This window comes from Vulpes lagopus, chromosome 8 (assembly GCF_018345385.1).
Source record: "Vulpes lagopus strain Blue_001 chromosome 8, ASM1834538v1, whole genome shotgun sequence".
NCBI classification, from domain to species: domain Eukaryota; kingdom Metazoa; phylum Chordata; class Mammalia; order Carnivora; family Canidae; genus Vulpes; species Vulpes lagopus.
The window spans coordinates 121,160,949-121,179,981 of NC_054831.1; the positions used below are offsets into that span (position 1 = coordinate 121,160,949).

Below are 19,033 nucleotides of genomic sequence, written 5' to 3' on the forward strand. Positions count from 1 at the left end.
TAATTTCAGAGAGAGAGAGAGCACACACAAGCAGGGTGGAGGGGGAGAGGGAGAGGCAGACCCCTCTGAGTAGGGAACCCAAAGTGGGGCTCAATCCCAGGACCCTGGGATCATGACCTGAACTTAAGGCAGATGTTTAACCAACTGTGCCACCCAGATGCCCCAATGTAGTATATTTTTAAAAACAGAACAAAACAAAACAAAAAAACAACAACAACTCTTGATTCCTCACCCCCAACTTGTTCTTCCTCCAGTCTCCCCCACTCAATAGTTAGGGCAATAGATGTATGACAAAAAAAAAAAAAAATGCTGGCAAGTATGTTAGCTGCTATTTTGGATCATAATCTTGGTTAAGAGGCAACTTAAGTGTTCCAACTGCTCAGGGCAAAAACTTTGGTGTCATGATTAAGTCTTCTCTTTCTCTCACAACCACATCTAAATCATCACTAAATTTTACGGCCTCTGCCTTTAAAATATATCCATAATCTAAACACTTCTCACTACTCAACTCCAAGCTATGGCTACATCTTGCCTAGACTAGTGTGTCAACGCCCTAATCAATCTTCCTTCTTCCACTCAGGCTTTTTTTAAATTTTTTAAAATTATTTTTTATATTTTATTTATTTATTCATGAGAGACAGAGAGAGAGAGAGACAGAGAGAGAGAGAGAGAGGCAGGCAGAGACACAGGCAGAGGGAGAAGCAGGCTCCATGCAGGGAGCCTGACATGGGACTTGATCCCGGGTCTCCAGGATCACGACCTGGGCTGAAGGCGGCGCTAAACCGCTGAGCCACCCGGGGCTGCCCTCCACACTCAGGCTCCTATGTTGTGTTGTCCTCAGAGTGCTCTGGGTGATCCTTTAAAAAAGAAAAGCAGATCATGTCTCCCTATTACATCTGAAATTAACTCCCAATTTCTTACCATGGCCTTTGAGATCCTACATACTCTAACCCATTTCTTACAGACTTTACTTCTTATCACTCTTGCTCACTCTTTTCCTGCCACACTGCCCTATTGCTGCTTCTGTAATTCAACAAACACATTCTTACCCCAGGGCTCTGCAGGTGCTGTTCAGACAGCCTGGAATGCTCCTTTCTCAGAAATTGCATGATTTGCTCCTTTATTTCACGTGACAACTCAAATATGACCTGCTCAGAGGGGCCTTGCCCAGACTACCCTGTCTAAAATGGCACATCCCTTTCCAACATATCCTATTCCTTCATCCTATCTTATTTCTATTTTTAACTTATTACTAAGTTAATATATACAAGACCTGAAATAAGACAGATATTTTCCTGTATTTTCTTAGTATTTTAAAGTTTTACCCTTCACATTTTGATCATCGAGCACCTAAAACTGATTTTTGTGTATGGTATTAGATAGAGATCCTTTTTTTTTTCATGGCTAACAATTATCTCAGTCCATTATTGAATAATTTATCTTCTCTCCACTGATATGTAATGCCACCTTTGTCACATATCCCTTTCCCTATATTTATAGGTCTCTCTCCCAGCACTCTGTACTATTCTACAGGTCTATTATTTTTTATCCCAGGGCCAAAAACCACACAGTCTAATAATCAATTTTACAATAAATCTTATAATCAGGTAGGACAAGTTTCCCCATGTTATCTTCAGAAATATGTTGGTTGCTCTGTTCACATTTTAGAATCAACTTGTCAAATTCTATGAAAAAAACTTATTGGAATTCTGATTAGAATTACATTTGATCTAAAATCAAACTGGGGGGATCCCTGGGTGGCGCAGCGGTTTAGCGCCTGCCTTTGGCCCAGGGCGCGATCCTGGAGACCCGGGATCGAATCCCACATCGGGCTCCCGGTGCATGGAGCCTGCTTCTCCCTCTGCCTGTGTCTCTGCCTCTCTCTCTATCTCTCTGTGACTATCATAAATAAATAAAAATTAAAAAAAAAAAAAAAAGAAAATTATTAAAAAAAATAAATAAATAAATAAAAAATAAAATCAAACTGGGAGGGTGCCTGGGTGGCTCAGTTGGTTAAGTGTCTGCCTTCAGCTCAGGTTGTGGTCCCAGGATCCTGGGATTGAGTCCCGTGTGGGGATCCCTGCTCCACAAGGAGCCTGCTGCTTCTCCCTCTGCCTCTGTCTCTCATACATACATACATAAATAATTATCTTTTTAAAAAATCAAATCAAATCAAACTAGGGAGGGACGCCTGGGTGGCTCAGCGGTTGCACGTCTGCCTTCAGCTTAGGGCATGATCCCAGGGACCTGGGATCGAGTCCTACATCGGGCTCCCTGCATGGAGCCTGCTTCTCCCTCTGCCTGTGTCTCTGCCTCTCTCTCTCTCTCTCTCTGTGTGTGTGTGTCTCTCATGAGCAAATAAATAAAATTTAAAAAAAAATCAAACTAGGGAGAACTGTCCTCTTTATAATACTAAGTGTTCTAATCCATGAATATTTTATCTCTCATTTATTCAGTCTCCTTTATTACTTCTCTATTTGGACCATCTTTGTCTTTTAAATAGAGTTTTTGGGAAAACAATCTAATTTATTTCTACTGTGATTAAGAGATATTTTGTATTCCTTTTAACCACCGTATTTTCTATTTTTCATTTGTTCCACTCTTTAGTTTTTTTCTTTTTTTGTCTTCTGCTGTATCAATTTTTTTCTCATTCCTTTTCCTCATTTCTACTTATTTTTATTCTGTTACTATTCTTTTATTATTACCTCCGAAAGACTAATATGAATATTTTACCTTAAGTCTAAAGTTAATTTAGTATCTTTACTCCTTAATTATATAAGAACTCTTGGAATGTTTTCACTTCAAACCCCTTCTCTATATTTGAGTGTTTTCCATTTTTAAAAAATATTTTATTTATTTATTTATTAGACAGAGAGAGAGCGTGAGCCCACAGAAAGAAAGAGAGGGATGAGCAGATTCCCCACTGAGCAGGGAGCCTGATGTGGGGCTTGATCCCAGGACCTCAGGATTATGACCGACAGAGCCACCGAGGCACCCTAAGTATGTCCTATTTTTATATCTATAAATGTTTCTTTATTGTACATTTATTCTTTGCTCATCATTCCCTTTTGCACCTCAGACTCTTGTTTCCAAGAAACAAGAGTTTCCTTTTTCCTGAAGTATATCCTTCAGAAGTTCCTCTGGAGAGGTTCTATGGGAATATGTTCTCAGTTCCCTTGTTTGAAATTTTTTTCTTTTAAATTTATTTTTGACATAATGGTTTTTACTGATACACAAGTCTCGGTTGATAGATTTTTTTTTCTTTTAGTATTTTAGTGGAAAATACTGTTCCACTGTCTTCTTCCTTCTAGTATTGGTTCAATCGGGACACCAACAATATCTCAATATCAGGATCAGTATATATCCTGCTAGGAAAAACTATATATTCTTGGCGTATTCGTTTATATCTGTATTTAAACTCGAGGCTATCTTGGACATTCAAAATGAAACAAAGAATGAAAGCTATTAGTGACAGAAAAAAAATTTTGTTTTTTAAAGTCTGTTCAAAAAAAGTTACACTTAGGAAGAGTTTATTTTTAAGCACAATAAAATCTAACATACTACTTAAGGGTAAAGACTTAAAAACAGGACTAGGGGCAACTGGGTGGCTCACCCAGGTAAGTGTCCAACTACTGATGTCAGCTCACGTCTTGATCTTATGGTTGTGAGTTCAAGCCCTGTGTTGGGCTCCACATTGGGCAGGGAGCCTACCTAAAAAAAATAAATAAATAAATAAAAAAAAAATTGGACTAATACCCCTTTCAAGAAAAACTAACCTCCTCCTCTTCCTAGTTAAACATGGTCTTTTCTGTTACCACTAAGATGCATGAATCAGATCTTTAAAATAGAGGTGTGGCTCACTGATAATCAAAAGTACTCTCAAGTTCATAAAAAAAAAAAGTACTCTCAAGGAAATATCATTAGTGAATTGCAAAAGACATTATTTTCAGGAAAAATACAGATCTCAGAAAGGGTTATCCTACTTTCAAGATAATGCAGATCAGAATTAATCATATAATTTCTTCTCCTCAAATAATTGGGACTAAATTTGGACTTCAGGCAATTATAGTTTCTTTCTAATAGGTAAAGTTTGGTTACATAGATTTCTATGGTGTTGGAAACTTCATAGAAATGATCTGTTGAAAGATGGACTTAAATAGACTTTAAAAAAAACAGTTTCGTGTATGTCTGGATCATAGTGATACCAAGTATAAATATCTCATAAAATAATATAGGGTCATTACTTACAGGAATTTAATGTGGCATAATTGATGTTTAAGAGGTTAACCCTTTTAATCTCTTCTAGTTAAAAGGAAAAAGTTGCTCAACAACTGCTCTTTAATTTTTTCCTTTCTGTTCTGCCCTCCAAAAGCACTAGCACACACAAAAATATTTTATTTACCAAATCCCTTAAACCTTTTATTATTAATTCCTTAACACCAATGCCCTAAAGACAGTTAAACAGAGTTAAAAGGCTAGAGCGGAGCTTCTGACTGCTAAAAAATAAATTTTCTTCTCTCTGTAAGGACAAAGAGGAGATAGCTTAAAAAATACAAAGAAATACGCAAGACACAAAAAGACAAATATTGTATGATTCCACTTATTTGCGACACCTAGAATAGGCAAATTCATAGAGACACAAGGTAGAATAAAGGTTATCACCAGCTGAGAGGGGAAGACGATGGGAAGTACTACTTATTAGATAGTTTCAGTTTGAGATGATGGAAAAGTTTTGGAAGTGGATAGTAGAGATGGCTGCACAGTGTTGTGAAGGTGCTTAATGCCACTGAATTGTACTCTTAAAGAAGGTTAACATGGTAAATTCTAACCGTGCAATGATTACTATAGTTGCAAACAAACAGACTTATATATTATCTCATGCCACAGATTGCAAAGATACATTCATTTAACAAAATGGTTCTTATTGGCCTGTGGCTAAACTGAAAGGATGAAGCCCTCTCCCAATTACAAAAAGATGCTGTTCCAGAAGCCAGTTATCTACTTTTATATAAACATTAGAGCATATAAGACTGTTAGAAAAATTCCCAATCTTATTGGTATCACCAATAGGTAAGAGGCATTGTGTTACCTTTTAATACATAAAGCAAAGACACACCCATATCCTGAATCCTAAAGTTCTCCCTCAAATTTAAATTCAGTGAAGGGAACAGGAGGGTGTGCGCAAGTGAGAGGAAATGGAAGTACTCTTCACACCCTGTGGCTTGTTCTATACAGTTACTCTCAGTATCTACTGAAAGCATTTTTAATAGGGATTTAGCCATGAGGAAAGAGAAGAAGAGCTAAGTTTCCCTTAGAAATTCTCCCTTTTCTTCTTGTCACTCACTAGAGGAGGAGGAGGGAGTGTTTCAGGGCTCCAGTTTTTAATCTTATTTAATAAACAATTAACCCCCCCAAAGAACAACCATTTCTCTATGAACCCAATTTTGAGGTAAATAAGAACGGAATACATCTTCAACACTAGTGTGAAAAATATACCTTATTATTTTTAAAATAACCTTGACACCTTATATGAAGTGACAATTTTTAATTTCTAATGATCTAGGTAGATATTAACAGCTCAAGATTAAAATGAACACTTTAGTGTCTTCCAAAGCTCCAAATGTCCTCACAAAACAACTGTTAGTAAAAATAACTGTATACCATTATGAAAAAAATTAACTTAGAACATTTTTATCCCATACATTAAAATTGACTTTTCCAAAAGTTAAAAAAGACTAACAGAAACAAGTTGAGAAATTCATAAAGTATTTAATCCATCTAAGGAGAAATAATTTTTCTAATGATGAAAGAAATATAAGAAATTACAATGGAAACAGTGAGCGGCCGTGGCATGAAGGTTTCTGTTAAAACAAAACAAAAATACAAGCACCTAGCTGGCTCAGTTGGAAGAACATGTGACTCTTGATCTCAGGGTCATGAGTTCAAGCCCCACATTATATGTAGAGATTACTTAAAAATAAAAAAAATCTTTGGGTGCCTGGGTGGTTCAATGGTTAAGCATCTGCCTTTGGCTCAGGTCATGGTCCGGGGATCAAGTCCAGTATCAGGCTCCCCGCAGGAAGCCTACTTCCTCCTCTGTCTATGTCTCTCCTCTTTCTGTGTCTCTCATGAATAAATAAAATCTTTAAAAAATAAATGAAAAAAAATTAAAATCTGTAAGAAAATAAAAAACAAATACCACAGATGGGGGAAATCTTTCAATATACTTGAAAATAAATTAACATCTACAATAAAAGGCTTACAAAAGTATCTAAGGCCATAAAGACCTAAACGGATAAATGAGAAAAAAGAATAGAATTTATAGTCATAGGAATAAATGTTTCACTGTCCTAATAATTAAAATGTCAAAACAGTATGCATCCGCTATACTCAAAAACTTTTAAAGTTAAAGCAGTACTTATGTATCATTTACAACTATTAAGCTGGAAATATATTTATTTTAAAATATTAAAATCCATTATTAAAAAAAAATTTAAAAAATAAAATAAAATAAAATCCATTATTAATAAGGTCGGTTGTGAATAAACAAGTACTGTAAACTGTTAGTGGCACTGCAAATTAGAGGAGACTGATGTCAGCAGTTTGGTAATACCAATCAAGCACTATATAAATGTTCATATTTGCTGACCCAGTAATTTCATTTTTTTTTTTAGTAATTTCATTTTTTTAAGATGACAAGGTTTTTAAAAAAGTATTTTATTTTGAGAGAGCGAGAGTGTGTGCGCATGTGCAAGATTGGGGGGGGAGGGGCAGAGGGAGAGGGAGAGAGAATCTTAAGCCCACCCCAGCTGAGTGCAGGAGTGTAGAGCCTGCTGCTGGTCTCAATCTCACAACCCTGAGATCAGGACCTGAGCCGAAATCAAGTATGATGCTCAACTGACTGAGGCACTCAGGTGCCCCCAAGTAATTTTATTTTATTTTTTTATTATTTTATTTTTAAATGTTATTTATTCATGAGAAACACACAGAGAGAGAGAGAGAGAGAGAGAGAGAGAGAGAGAGGCAGAGACATAGGCAGAGGGAGAAGCAGGCTCCATGCAGGGAGCCCGATGTGGGACTTGATCCTGGGTCTCCAGGATTACACCCCGGCCGGAGGCAGCACTAAACCACTGAGCCACCCAGGCTGCCCAGTAATTTTATTTTAAAAGAAAAAAGTTACACATACAAAACCTATGTGGCAGCCTTATTTGTAATAGTTAAATGAAAATCCACAACACAGGAATCTTCCAGTTTATTTCCACAAACAGATACTGTTAGCTGGGAGAATAAAGAGGTAAAGTCAAGAGGGAAAAGTGACCTACAGAGACACGGTTAAACTGCTCTGGGATCACTCAAGGTAAGGAGGAATCATTAATCTTTTACACCAATTTTTCATACTGTATTTCCTACCAAAGTGCAAAGGAGAGAATAAGCAGCTACCTAGAGAGAATCAAGTACATTGGTAATCAACTCGATGGTGTGTTGCGGGGTAAAGATGGGGAAGGGGAGTTCTCACTAAGAGATTGAACATGTCGAGTTCCACCAGAATCAGCCATCCACAGAGGAAACAAATTAATAAGCAAGAGCATTTAAGTTTTGTCAGACAATCATAAGATTGTTTTCTATTCTTTTTTTTTTTTAAGATTTTATTTATTTATCCATGAGAGAGAGAGAGAGAGAGAGAGAGAGAGAGAGGTAGAGACACAGGCAGAGGGAGAAGCAGGCTCCATGCAGGGAGCCTGACCTGGGACTTGATCCGGGGTCTCCAGGATCACACCCCAGGCTGAAGGTGGCCATCCGGGGCTGGGCCACCGGGGCTGCCTGATTGTTTTCCATTCTTAAATAAAATACAGTCAACACTTAACTAAATAGTACTCCTGGAAATGTGACTAACAAGTTCACATCTGAAAGAATAAACGTAGGGAATTTTAGCAATGAGAGTTTTTTGGCCACAGATTTTACTAAAATTAGATTTGATTTGAAATGTTTACCTGACAAAAATATCCAGTAACATCACATACTACAAATAAATTTCTAAATCAGTGCACTGACAGCTCACATCCTGAGAGATTTCCCTTGCCACTCAGTACACTTGAAGAGAAGGATGCACTTGAAAGCAGTGCCCCCTCTCTCCTATAGCATTCATCACAATACTACTTTTTCCTTTGCCAGGTATGATATTTTCTCATATTTATTAAACACCACACAGTTTACAAAGACCTCTTACTTATAGTCTTATCTCACATCCCCAAAGAAGTGATTATTATCCCTTTTAACAGATGAGGAACCTAAAGTTTAAGGAGGTTAGCTGACTTGAATAATCAGTGACAACATGGTAGAAATGGAAGTAGAACCCAGGTCTTCAGACTCCAAAGATAGGAAACATATTATATTGAGTAAATAGGTAAGAGCTTTCAGACAGATGGTCAAAACCAACACCTTGTGTTCTATTTTATTTTATTTTATTTTTTTAAAGATTTTATTTATCTATTCATGAGAGACATAGAGAGGCAGAGACACAGGCAGAGGGAGAAGCAGGCTCCACGCAGAGAGCCCGACGCGGGACTCGATCCCAGATCTCCAGGATCACGCCCTGAGCCAAAGGCAGGTGTTAACCGCTAAGCCACCCAGGGATCCCAACACCTCGTGTTTTAAACATAACAGAGAAGTTAAACTGAAAAATCAAGCTTGAATCTGAAAGCTGTATAGTTTCAACCACCTCTTCCCTAAAAATCAAACTGACACTAAACACACTTCCTCTCCTAAAATCCCCTGGAATGTTTTTGGTTGCAAATCATAAAATCTTAGAATTTGAGAGACTAACTAATCCAGAGTACTCTTTAAAGAAATGAGAAAACTGAAGCACAAGGCTTGTGACCTGCTTAGAGATGACACCAAAGCCTTCTACGACAATATAGTGTGTTTTCTTCTAAGGCCCATACCAATCGATGGCGCTCAAGAGATGCTGTTTTGCTGAGAATACAGGAGACAGAATGCATGTATTAGCGGAAAATTCGTGTCTAATCTCAGCTAGGCCCTAACTGCTGGTCAGTGGTCCATTCACTCATCTTTGGTTGGTTCCCTTACCTTTTCCACAACTGCTATTCCAAAACTTTAACAGTTTCTGAAGTTGGCTAGCCCACTCTATCTAGCCTTCTATCATTCTGAAGATAACTTAACCCCTTCCTTTGAAAAGATAAAAAAGAGGTCACTAGACATTAACAGACCTTATAAGGCAGAAATTGTGATCCTGAGCTTTGCAGTCAAAATATATCTGGATTCCAGATCTCTTCCGTTACTTATATGGTGCTTTTGGGAAATGAAGTTAATCTCTCTGAGCCATAATTTCTTCAACTGTCAAATGGGAATGCCCACCCACTCTACAGAATTTTTGGAAAATTAAATAACACATATAAGTATATCTAAGGTGCTTAGCTCAGTCTGTGAAGCATGCAACTCTTGATCTTGAGGTCATGAGTTTAAGTCCCAAACTGGTTGTAGAGGGGCAGCCCCAGTGGCGCAGCGGTTTAGCGCCGCCTGCAGCCCAGGGTGTGATCCTGGAGACCCGGGATCGAGTCCCCACATCGGGCTCCTTGCATGGAGCCTGCTTCTCCCTCTGCCTGTGTCTCTGCCTCTGTGTGTGTGTGTGTGTGTGTGTGTGTGTGTGTCTCTCTCTCATGAATGAATAAATAAAATCTTAAAAAAAAAAAACAAACTGGTTGTAGAGCTTACTTAAAAAAAAAAAAAAAAAGGTACCTAGATCAGTGTACAGGCTAAGTGGCTGGTGACTACTCTACTTTTAATTCCCATCTCCATCACTTCCAAACATGTCTTCCTCCATCCTTTCTTCATGTTTTACTTTCAAGGCTCACCACTCCATCAGCTCTCAATTTTATCTCCTTCCAAGGCTTCTTTATCATCTCCCCTTTCTTTTGTGCCAATCTTCAGTATCTGCCTCTATGCGGTTCCTTTTCCTTCACCTTCAAACATGTCAAATCTTTCCCATCTTTTAAAATCAGATCAAACAAAAAGTCCCTCAAAATCCAACTCTTCCAGTACTTACTCTAAGTATCTTCCTAAACCCCCTAACCTACCCTAAGACAACAAACACCTTTCAAAAAAGATCAGATTATGGCAATTACCTGCTCTAAAAACCTTTGCGGGTATAACAATCCCCTAAGCATAATGCCTTAGCAAAGCACTGTGAATCCTTCTCAGCAACTGACCATCAAACTTTCCTTTCACCAGCCACTCTATTAACTGCTCAAGCCCAGGGGTCAGAGACCCCCTAAGTATTTCATAACCCTCTAAAATTATATGCATCTTTGTGTATGTGCAGTTGTCTGGGTGAAAATTTAGTACTTTTCTCAAATTTCTGAGAGGGTATCTGAACCAAAAAATGTTAAAAACCAACTCCAAAACCCTCTTAGCTGTACCAGACTTCACTCTTTCCCAGACACACACCTCAAACTTTCCCCCATCCATTCCTATGCCAAACTGCTTCCTCTGGCTGATCAGGCGTGGTGGTGGCTGGGGGAGTCAGGCTGGAATAACCTTAATTGTAACAGGTCTACTGGGTGAATTCTTATTCACCCCTCAAGAACAAGCTCCAAAATCACTTCCTCTGTAATGCCTTCCTTCACAGTCTACCAAATCAGAATCACTGAGTCCCTTTCCTATACTGTAACACAGATCTACTGAACACTTAACCACTCTCGGGTACTGTAATGTAAGCTTTTCAAGGCAGAGGCTCAATACTCTAACATGTCTGTACCTCCAGAACATAACCCAGATCCTAGCACATGATGGCTAAAACAAAAACCTGCTGAATAAACCATTTTTGGCACTGCATTTGTGCCCTGGTATTCTCCACAACTGCCTCTGCCCACTTTTGTTATTTGTTCACTCATTCAACAAACATTTATAAAATTCCAACAAGATACCTGGACCTATGTGCTAAGCAGTAAGGATACAGCCTAGGACGCAGTCCTTGGCATATAAGACCTTTAACTGTGATGATACATAACAAATATAATGGGCTTATTTGATGAGTGCACAAAGGGTTATGGTGGCCCATATGAAGATGTGACTAATGGTCATGGAATGTCCTAAAAGGAAACATTACACTCTTAGGCCGAGTATCTACTCATTCTGTCTCTTTCTTTATAAACAACTTTCTTCCAATGCTCCTTTTCCTTTTCTAAAGGTTATAATGTGACCAAATACCCTACTCCTGGAAATAATTCCACAATTATTCCTTAAAATTCCATAATTTACTCCTGGAAATTCTTCTACAATAATTCCACAGATAGAGCAGGAATGATTATCCCCATGTCAAAGATTAGAAAACTAAACTTCAAAGAGGTCACTGCTAAAGGTGGCACATGAATGAGGGAGAATTTTTATTTAGTACTTATCTACTGCCTGACTCTTCCAACCACCACCCCCAATCAGCCTATAAGCCTCAAGAAGGAAAAGAATTTTGTTTTCATTGCATGGTCCTTAGGATCTGATTCCTGCGTTTCCAGGAATCTGATTCCAGTGTCTAGAACACAACAGGCTTTCAATAAATATGTATCAACTGAATGAATGGATTAATTTGGAGATAAAGTAGTCCAACAGTAAAACACACAATGGAAAAAAATTTCTTTCCATCATGATGGCGTAATAAGAAATTTAAAACAGGTTTCTACTAGTTAGGAAAGGCTAGACCAATTGTACGGACTCAATTCCATTGGCATGTTATGCATTTTACCTAAGAATAATTTAAATAAAGGAGGTGAAGTAAGTTTCTATTTCTGATGTCATATTCATGGCATGTACTGACATAAGCCAAGATTTAGCTGCAGGTTTGAAACTGATTAATAAAAGTCTTTACAAAAAGCAAACACTAAAGAAGGCATTTTCTTGAGACTTGACATTGCCTGGAAAAGTATCTGAATTTCATTTCTTTCTTCAATGTTAGTTCCAGCAGCCAAAACTGCTGTATAGATGTTTCCCAACATATGCTTCAAAACCTTTAAGCAAAGATTAGCTAAAACTTTTTAGTAATGAGGGACACCTGAGTGGCTCAGTGGTTGAGCATCTTCCTTGTCTCAGGTCATGATCCCGGGGTCCTGAGCTGGAGTCCCACATCAGGCTCCCCACAGGGAGCCTGCTTCTCCCTCTACCAATGTCTCTGCCTCTTTCTCTCATGAATAAATAAATAAAATATATATTTTTTAATTTTTTGGAAAGATTTATTTATTCATGACAGACACAGAGAGAGAGAGAGAGAGGCACAAGCACAGGCAGAGGGAGAAGCAGGCTCCACGCAGGGAGCCTGACATGGGACTCGATCCCAGGTCGCCAGGATCACGGCCTGCAGGCGGCCCTAAATAAAATATTTTTTAAAAAAACTTTTTAGTAATGATAGACAAAACCATGCCCAGTAACTCACCACTCTTCCACCCCCCAGGGCTCCATATAATTGCCATTGGTTTGAAGCACAAAATAATCACCGCATAACATCAAACAAGATGATGAAACCAATGTTAAATATGATTTATGGTTTAGTATGACATTGTTTTATCTTCTAGAAACTCCAGTTCCTTATAAGTCACTTTGCTCTGATTAGAAAATATTTCCATTATTTTTCTTCATTATTTAAATTTCAATAAATCATAAGCTGTTGGTGGTGGTATGATGAAAAACTGCAACAGGTGTGAGGTAATGGAAAGAGCACTGGACTGGAGTATGGTTTACTCTACTATTTCCTATCTAGGTTAACTGTGTGACCTTGGGCAAGTCACTTAACATTCTAGAGGCTGTGAATTTAACATTTATCAGCTGTAAAATGAATACTACCACCTCACGAAACTGTAGTGAGAAATTATATAATATGGGTGCCTGGGTGGCTCAGTTGGTTAAGTGTCTGCCTTTGGCTGAGGTCATAATCCCAGGGTTCTGGGATAGAGCTTAGCTCAGGCTCCTTGCTCAGCAGGGAGTCTGCTTCTCCCCTCTCCCTTTGCCCCTCCACTCAGCTTGTGCTCTCTTTCTCTCTCAAATAAATAAAATCTTTTAAAAAATAACGTAATATAAATGATGAGTAGTTTTTTTAAATAAATAAATAAATAAATAAATAAATAAATAAATAAATAAATAAATAAATAACACTAACAGGGCAGCCCGGGTGGCTCAGCGGTTTAGTGCAGCCTTCAGCCCAGGGTGTGATCCTGGAGACCCGGGATCAAGTCCCACATCAGGCTCCCTGCATGGAGCCTACTTCTCCCCCTGCCTGTGTCTCTGTCTCTGATGAATAAATAAAATCTTAGAAAAAAAAAAAAAACATTAACAGCAACGTCATGTTTGAACAAGTTACAGCCAGTCATTAGCAACTACTGTTCTTAGATTATTTTAAAAATTTCTAGAGCAAATCTGCAGATGCTCCTTCAAAACACAACGAAGAAAACAACCAGTCCCTACTCACTGCTGCATTAAACTGAAGAACAACTTCATTAAAGACCTCCATCCCTCTGGATGGAGGATTCCCAGAGTAAATCACTTCCATTATGACATAACTAAATAATAGAGTACAACAGCCTTTTATTTCATTTGCCAACTTGACTAGGGAGGGAATTTAGCCTATATAACTTTAATAACTTTCCCTGATTCATGTAAAGAAGTCCTGGTTGTCCCCATTTCGGAGACTTGAGATACAGATTAATTTTTCAAAAAGAGTGTCCACAGTGGCGTCTAGAAAGTTTTGCCTTATGCTGAATCTAGCAATGCACTCTTCCAACTCAACATAAAGTTACCACTATCTAACAAAAATTGATTAAATCCACACAATTCACCGGTTTCTGTAAGGATCTACTACTACCTTTCCTCCTCAAACTGGCTTCGCTCCTAGTAACTTGGTGAACTGGTCTCTTTGTTGCTTTCTAGAAGCCACTAGGTTTCTGGTTTCCCCATAACGCAGATCCTTCTATTAACAGACATTTTCTTCCAACTTTTTGTTTCGAGCAAAAGAAATAAAAGGACTGGCGGGTACGAGGGGCGAGGGAATGGGTGGCTGAACAAAGTCCTGTAGCTTTCTTCTGCGTGCAATGAATGAAAAGACTGCCGTGCCCTATAAATCACTTTCTCTCCTCCAAGATTCAAGAGGTGTGTGAACGATCATTTTGCTCAACCGCGCTGGTTCTTTGGTTCCCGGATCACCGCTGCAACCTATGCAGACACCGCAGCAAATTCGGTCCCTTCCCAGTTTCCCGGGGAGGGGGCTCACTTCTTTTTCACAGGCCCATCCCCCTACGGAGAAAGACGCCTGGAGATTCGTGCCCTGAAGCCGCGCGGGGCTGACGTTTCAGAGTTAGACAATAACCTCGAGGATTTTCAACAGAAATTCCGTCTGCCGCTGCCTGGCTCCGAGCCTCCGCTCTACGCAGCCGGGATGCAGAGGTCCGATAGAGGACGGGTTTGAAAAATGGACTTTGACCTGATCCGGTTGCCGTAACCGGATCCCCAGGGACCGGTCCCCAACAGGGGCGTCCCGGCGGGCTCCCCGGAGGAGGCGACTCCACGCACGGGCACAAAGGGGCAGCCCAGACAAAAGGGCCCAGCCAAGTTGCGGGGGGCGGAGAGGGCCAGCCCGCGCGGCAGGCGGAGAAACCACGGCGGCACCGTTGTGGGAGGGCGGAGGAGGAAGAGGAGCAGGCGGCGGCGGCCCCGGCCCAACCCGCCCCGCCCTGGCCCGACCCGACCGCGGCTCTGGCCGTTACCCTCGCCCGGACCGCGACCTCCTCGCGGAGCCAAGAACGCGGCCCGAGTCTAAGAGGCTCCCGCAGCCAGACCCCGCGCACTTCCCGCTCACTTTCCCTCGCTCATCCAACTCACCCGGGTGGCCGCCGCCGCCTCCTCAGCTTCCACAGTAGTTTCCCCCGGAAATCCTACCTGGCCCGCCGGCCGCCAGCCTGCAGCCAGAGCCTTCGCCCCCGGGAGGGGGAGCGGGAGCGGGAGCGGGAGCGGGAGCGGGCCGGACAGCGAGGGGTAGGAAGTGCAGCCGCGGGGGCTCACGGGACTTGTAGTCTTCGGCAAGGGCCAGCTGTGTCGCGGGCTGGACAAGATGGCGAGACTCTCTGCAATCTCTGTTCGCGGTGGGGGGGCGGGGGGGAACGGCCCTACCCGGCCTCTCTGGGCATGCGCCACCCGCTGCCAGCGCCCTGCGGGTAGAAGAACTTGGGCACCTTTTTTAGTGCCCGGGGAGGCAAAGGTCTTTGGACTTGGGAGCATAGAATTGAGTACTCGGCTGCAGGCAGTGCGTAAGGAAGGAGCTACAAGTCTGCTGTTGTAGAAAACTGGGTCCAGTCTCTGGTCAAATTTCATTTATAATTTCTGCAAGAGAAAAAAAAAACTATGGAGGGTCACTTCGAAGTACAAAAACTTAGAAGTAAGTTATCCTTAGTTTTGTGCATAAGGAATTAACCCAGTAATCATTCTTGACCGCTCCGTCAGCCTAAGCCCAGTCATTCTACATCCCATGTATCTCAGTTCCATTCCATATTCTGCACTACCATTACCTAGAGGAAGCCACTGGCAGTCCTCTCCAAGTCTTACTAGTTTCAGGCCTCTGGGCTATCTTCCTCCAAACACCTTCCTTGCTGCTGCCAGAAAACCTCGCTAAATGCCAACCCCATTGTGTCACAGCCCAAATTAGACCTGACTGTGTAACCTAAAGCTACAAAACTTGTAGAGGAAAATAGGAAAAAAAAAAAAAAATCTATGTGACCTGCAAACAGATAATCCATAAAAGAAAAAAATGATAAATTGTAAGTCATCAAAATTTTAAATTTTGCTCTTTAAGACACTGCTACGAAAATGAAAAGGCAAGCCACACCCTGGGATGAGATCACAGCAAAACCTACATGCAACAAAGGACTAATATGAGAATTATTTCAATCCATTAAGATAAAGAACCCAGTTAAAAAAGTGATTTGAAAAGACACTTTACCGGGATCCCTGGGTGGCGCAGCGGTTTGGCGCCTGCCTTTGGCCCAGGGCGCGATCCTGGAGACCCGGGATCGAATCCCACATCGGGCTCCCGGTGCATGGAGCCTGCTTCTCCCTCCGCCTGTGTCTCTGCCTCTCTCTCTGACTATCATAAATAAAAAAAATTAAAAAAAAAAAAAAAAGACACTTTACCAAAGAAGATAAACCTTTGGCAAATAAACACATGAAAGATGTTAGGGAAATGCAAATTGAAACCACAAGGAGATAATCTACATACCATGACTTGTAATATCAAGTGATCAAGTGTTAACAGGAATGTAGAACAAAAAGAATTCTCATTCATTGTTGGTGGCATTGTAAAATGATACAACCACTTTGGAAAACAGTATTGCAGTTCCTTTAAAACTTAAATATACACCTACCATATGGTCCAACCATTACACTGCAGGTATTTACCCAAGAAAAACTAAAAGCATAAATCTACATAAAGATTTGAACATGAATGTTTATAACAGCCTTATTTGTGATAGCTAAATGCTGGAAACAACTCAATGTCCTTCAAAAGGTGAATGGATATTTATACGATGGAATATTCTTCAATAATAAAAAAGGAATGGGCAGTCCCAGTGGCCCAGCGGTTTGGCGCCTGCCTTTGGCCCAGGGCGCAATCCTGGAGACCCGGGATCGAATCCCACATCGGGCTCCCGGTGCATGGAGCCTGCTTCTCCCTCCGCCTGTGTCTCTGCCTCTCTCTCTCTCTCTCTGTGACTATCATAAATAAAAAAAAATTTAAAAAAAAAAACAAAAAAAAAGGAATGAAGTACTGATATGCACAACAACATGATGAATCTTAATTATGCTGAGTCAAAGAAGCAAGACATAGAGGAGTATATTCTGTATTACTCCATTTGTATAAAATCCTAGGAAAAGCAAACTGTAGTGACAGAAAGCTGATCAGTGGTTGCCTGGGGACCCAAGAAGGCAGATGTATGGCGGCAGAGATTATAAAAGGGATAAGGAAGCTTTTATATTATCTTGATCATGGTTATAGTTTCAAGATTGTATGATGTGTTTTAAATATATCAAAACTCATCAAATTGCACACTTTAAATATGTGAAATTTATTGTTAATTATACTTCACTAAATCTGAAAAATAGTATAATCAAAAATTTCTTTTAGGGATACCTGGGTGGCTCAGTGGTTGAGTGTTCCCCACCTCCCCCAGGGTGTGATCCTAGTCAGGGGAAGGGGATCTAGTCCTGCATCAGGCTCCCTGCAAGGAGCCTGCCTCTCCCCCTATGTCTCTGCCTCTCTCTCATGAATAAATAAAATCTTTAAAAAAAAAAAAAAAACCTCTAAGAAAGAAAGAAAGAAAGAAAGAAAGAAAGAAAGAAAGAAAGAAGGGGTGCTCAGTTAAGTGTCTGCCTTTGGTTGGGTCAGGATCTCAGGGTCCTGGGATTAAGCCCCTCATCCAGCTCTGCTTCAGATTCCCTGCTCAGCAGAAAATCTACTTCTCCCTCTCCCTCTGCCCCTGTCTCCCCACTCCTCCTCCCCCTGTGCTCTCTGTTCTCTCTTGTGCTCCGGCTCTCTCTCTCTCTCAGAGAGAAAGAAGAAAAGGAAAGGAGAAAGGAAAGGAGAAAGGAAAGGAAAGGAAAGGAAAGGAAAGGAAAGGAAAGGAAGAAAAGAAAGGAAGAAAGGAAGAAAGAAAAAAAGAAAGAAAGAAAGAAAGAAAGAAAGAAAGAAAGAAAGAAAGAAAGAAAGAAAGAAAAATAAATAAATCTTTCCTTGGCTACTATTGCTGTAGAAGCTCTAACTGAGGAGTTTCAATATTATGCATGGGGAAGGGGATGGATAGAGATGGCAATTATGAAATCCCAGGTAACTAAAATGATGGTGGTAACAGTAGTAGTGATAGCAGTAATAATAAAACTCCTACTTTGTTTTGAGCAACCAGGTCTCTTACATATGCCTTAAATTAGGATTCTCCCCAGAAAGCAGAACCAGAGACAAGTACTAGTTGCAGGTAATTTATTTGGAAGGTGGTCCCAGGAATTTAATGTGAGAACCTAGAGTAAAACAAGAAAGAAGGAGCCAACACAAGGATGCATTACCAAATGGGCACTGCTGTGAGCACTTGGGGCTAGATCCTACCAAAACCATCTAAAGATTGTCTAGAATGCCTCTCAGCATGGTCCACCCAAGGACTGATCTGAGAAGCATTTATCCATTGGCTCCCATCCCCCATTAATTGGGATTACCCAAGGGGGCATCAACTCTTCCTGTATTCTGAATAGGGTCCCATCAGGGTCCTTGGTTTAGGAAAAGCTCCAGGACAGAATACAGAAAGATGCAAGGAGAATTAAAGCCTTTACTAAACTATTTGCTGCGGCTTCAGCTAGAATCTGAGCTAAGTCTGAGAGGACATGTTGTAAGACGCCTGAGGTGCCAGACCATCCCTTGCAATGCTCAGATTTGTCCATGTTCTATATTAGATCCAATTCATCAACCTGTTTTCAAGGTGATGGCTGGCAGAAAGATTAACTGGCACTCATAATTCTTTGCAAAATGTTATGTTCCCCCACATGTCTTTTGTACCCTATAATATACTTCACTCACCCATATGGATGATTCTCATAAATAATATTAAATGAAAGAAACCAGACCAAAGGGGTATATACTGTATGGTTTCACATATATAAAATAAAATATGGGTATTTTATTCTGTTGAAAGCAGGATATTCTGCTTGAAAGCAGGATATTCTGTTGAAAGCAGGATAACAGCTACCCTTCAGGGTAGAAGAGCAGTGTCTGGAGGAAGGTGAGAGGAGGTTTCTGGATGCTGGTATTTTGATCTGGATCTGAGTGCTTGGTCCATGGGTATCTTCAATTTGTAAATTCATTGATTGGGATATACATAATTTTCTGCATATATATTATACTCCTGACATAATTTTTTAAATGGGAAGTGGCCTGGGGCAAGTTTCTTGTCTTCTGAGAAACCAATTAGCTGTAGACATGAGGGGTACCTGGGTAGCTCAGTCAGTT

The 19,033-nt window shown here is 40.4% G+C and overlaps 1 protein-coding gene across 10 annotated transcripts in view; it reads right to left on the reverse strand.

The window, feature by feature from the left end:
* The window catches only part of PHACTR4 (phosphatase and actin regulator 4), a 104,710-nt gene extending 89,580 nt beyond the window's left edge, over positions 1-15,130 (reverse strand). For 3 of the 10 annotated variants that reach the window (XM_041765953.1, XM_041765950.1, XM_041765956.1), the window contains exons 1-2: positions 14,875-15,008; positions 3,614-3,711 (exon numbers count right to left, since the gene is read on the reverse strand). The gene's annotated coding sequence lies outside the window, so the exon portion shown is untranslated. Of the gene's footprint in view, positions 1-3,613; positions 3,712-14,874 lie in introns of all 10 variants that reach the window. The other 7 variants (XM_041765952.1, XM_041765949.1, XM_041765947.1 and 4 more) reach the window with 6 other exon arrangements.
* Positions 15,131-19,033: the final 3,903 nt, after the last annotated feature.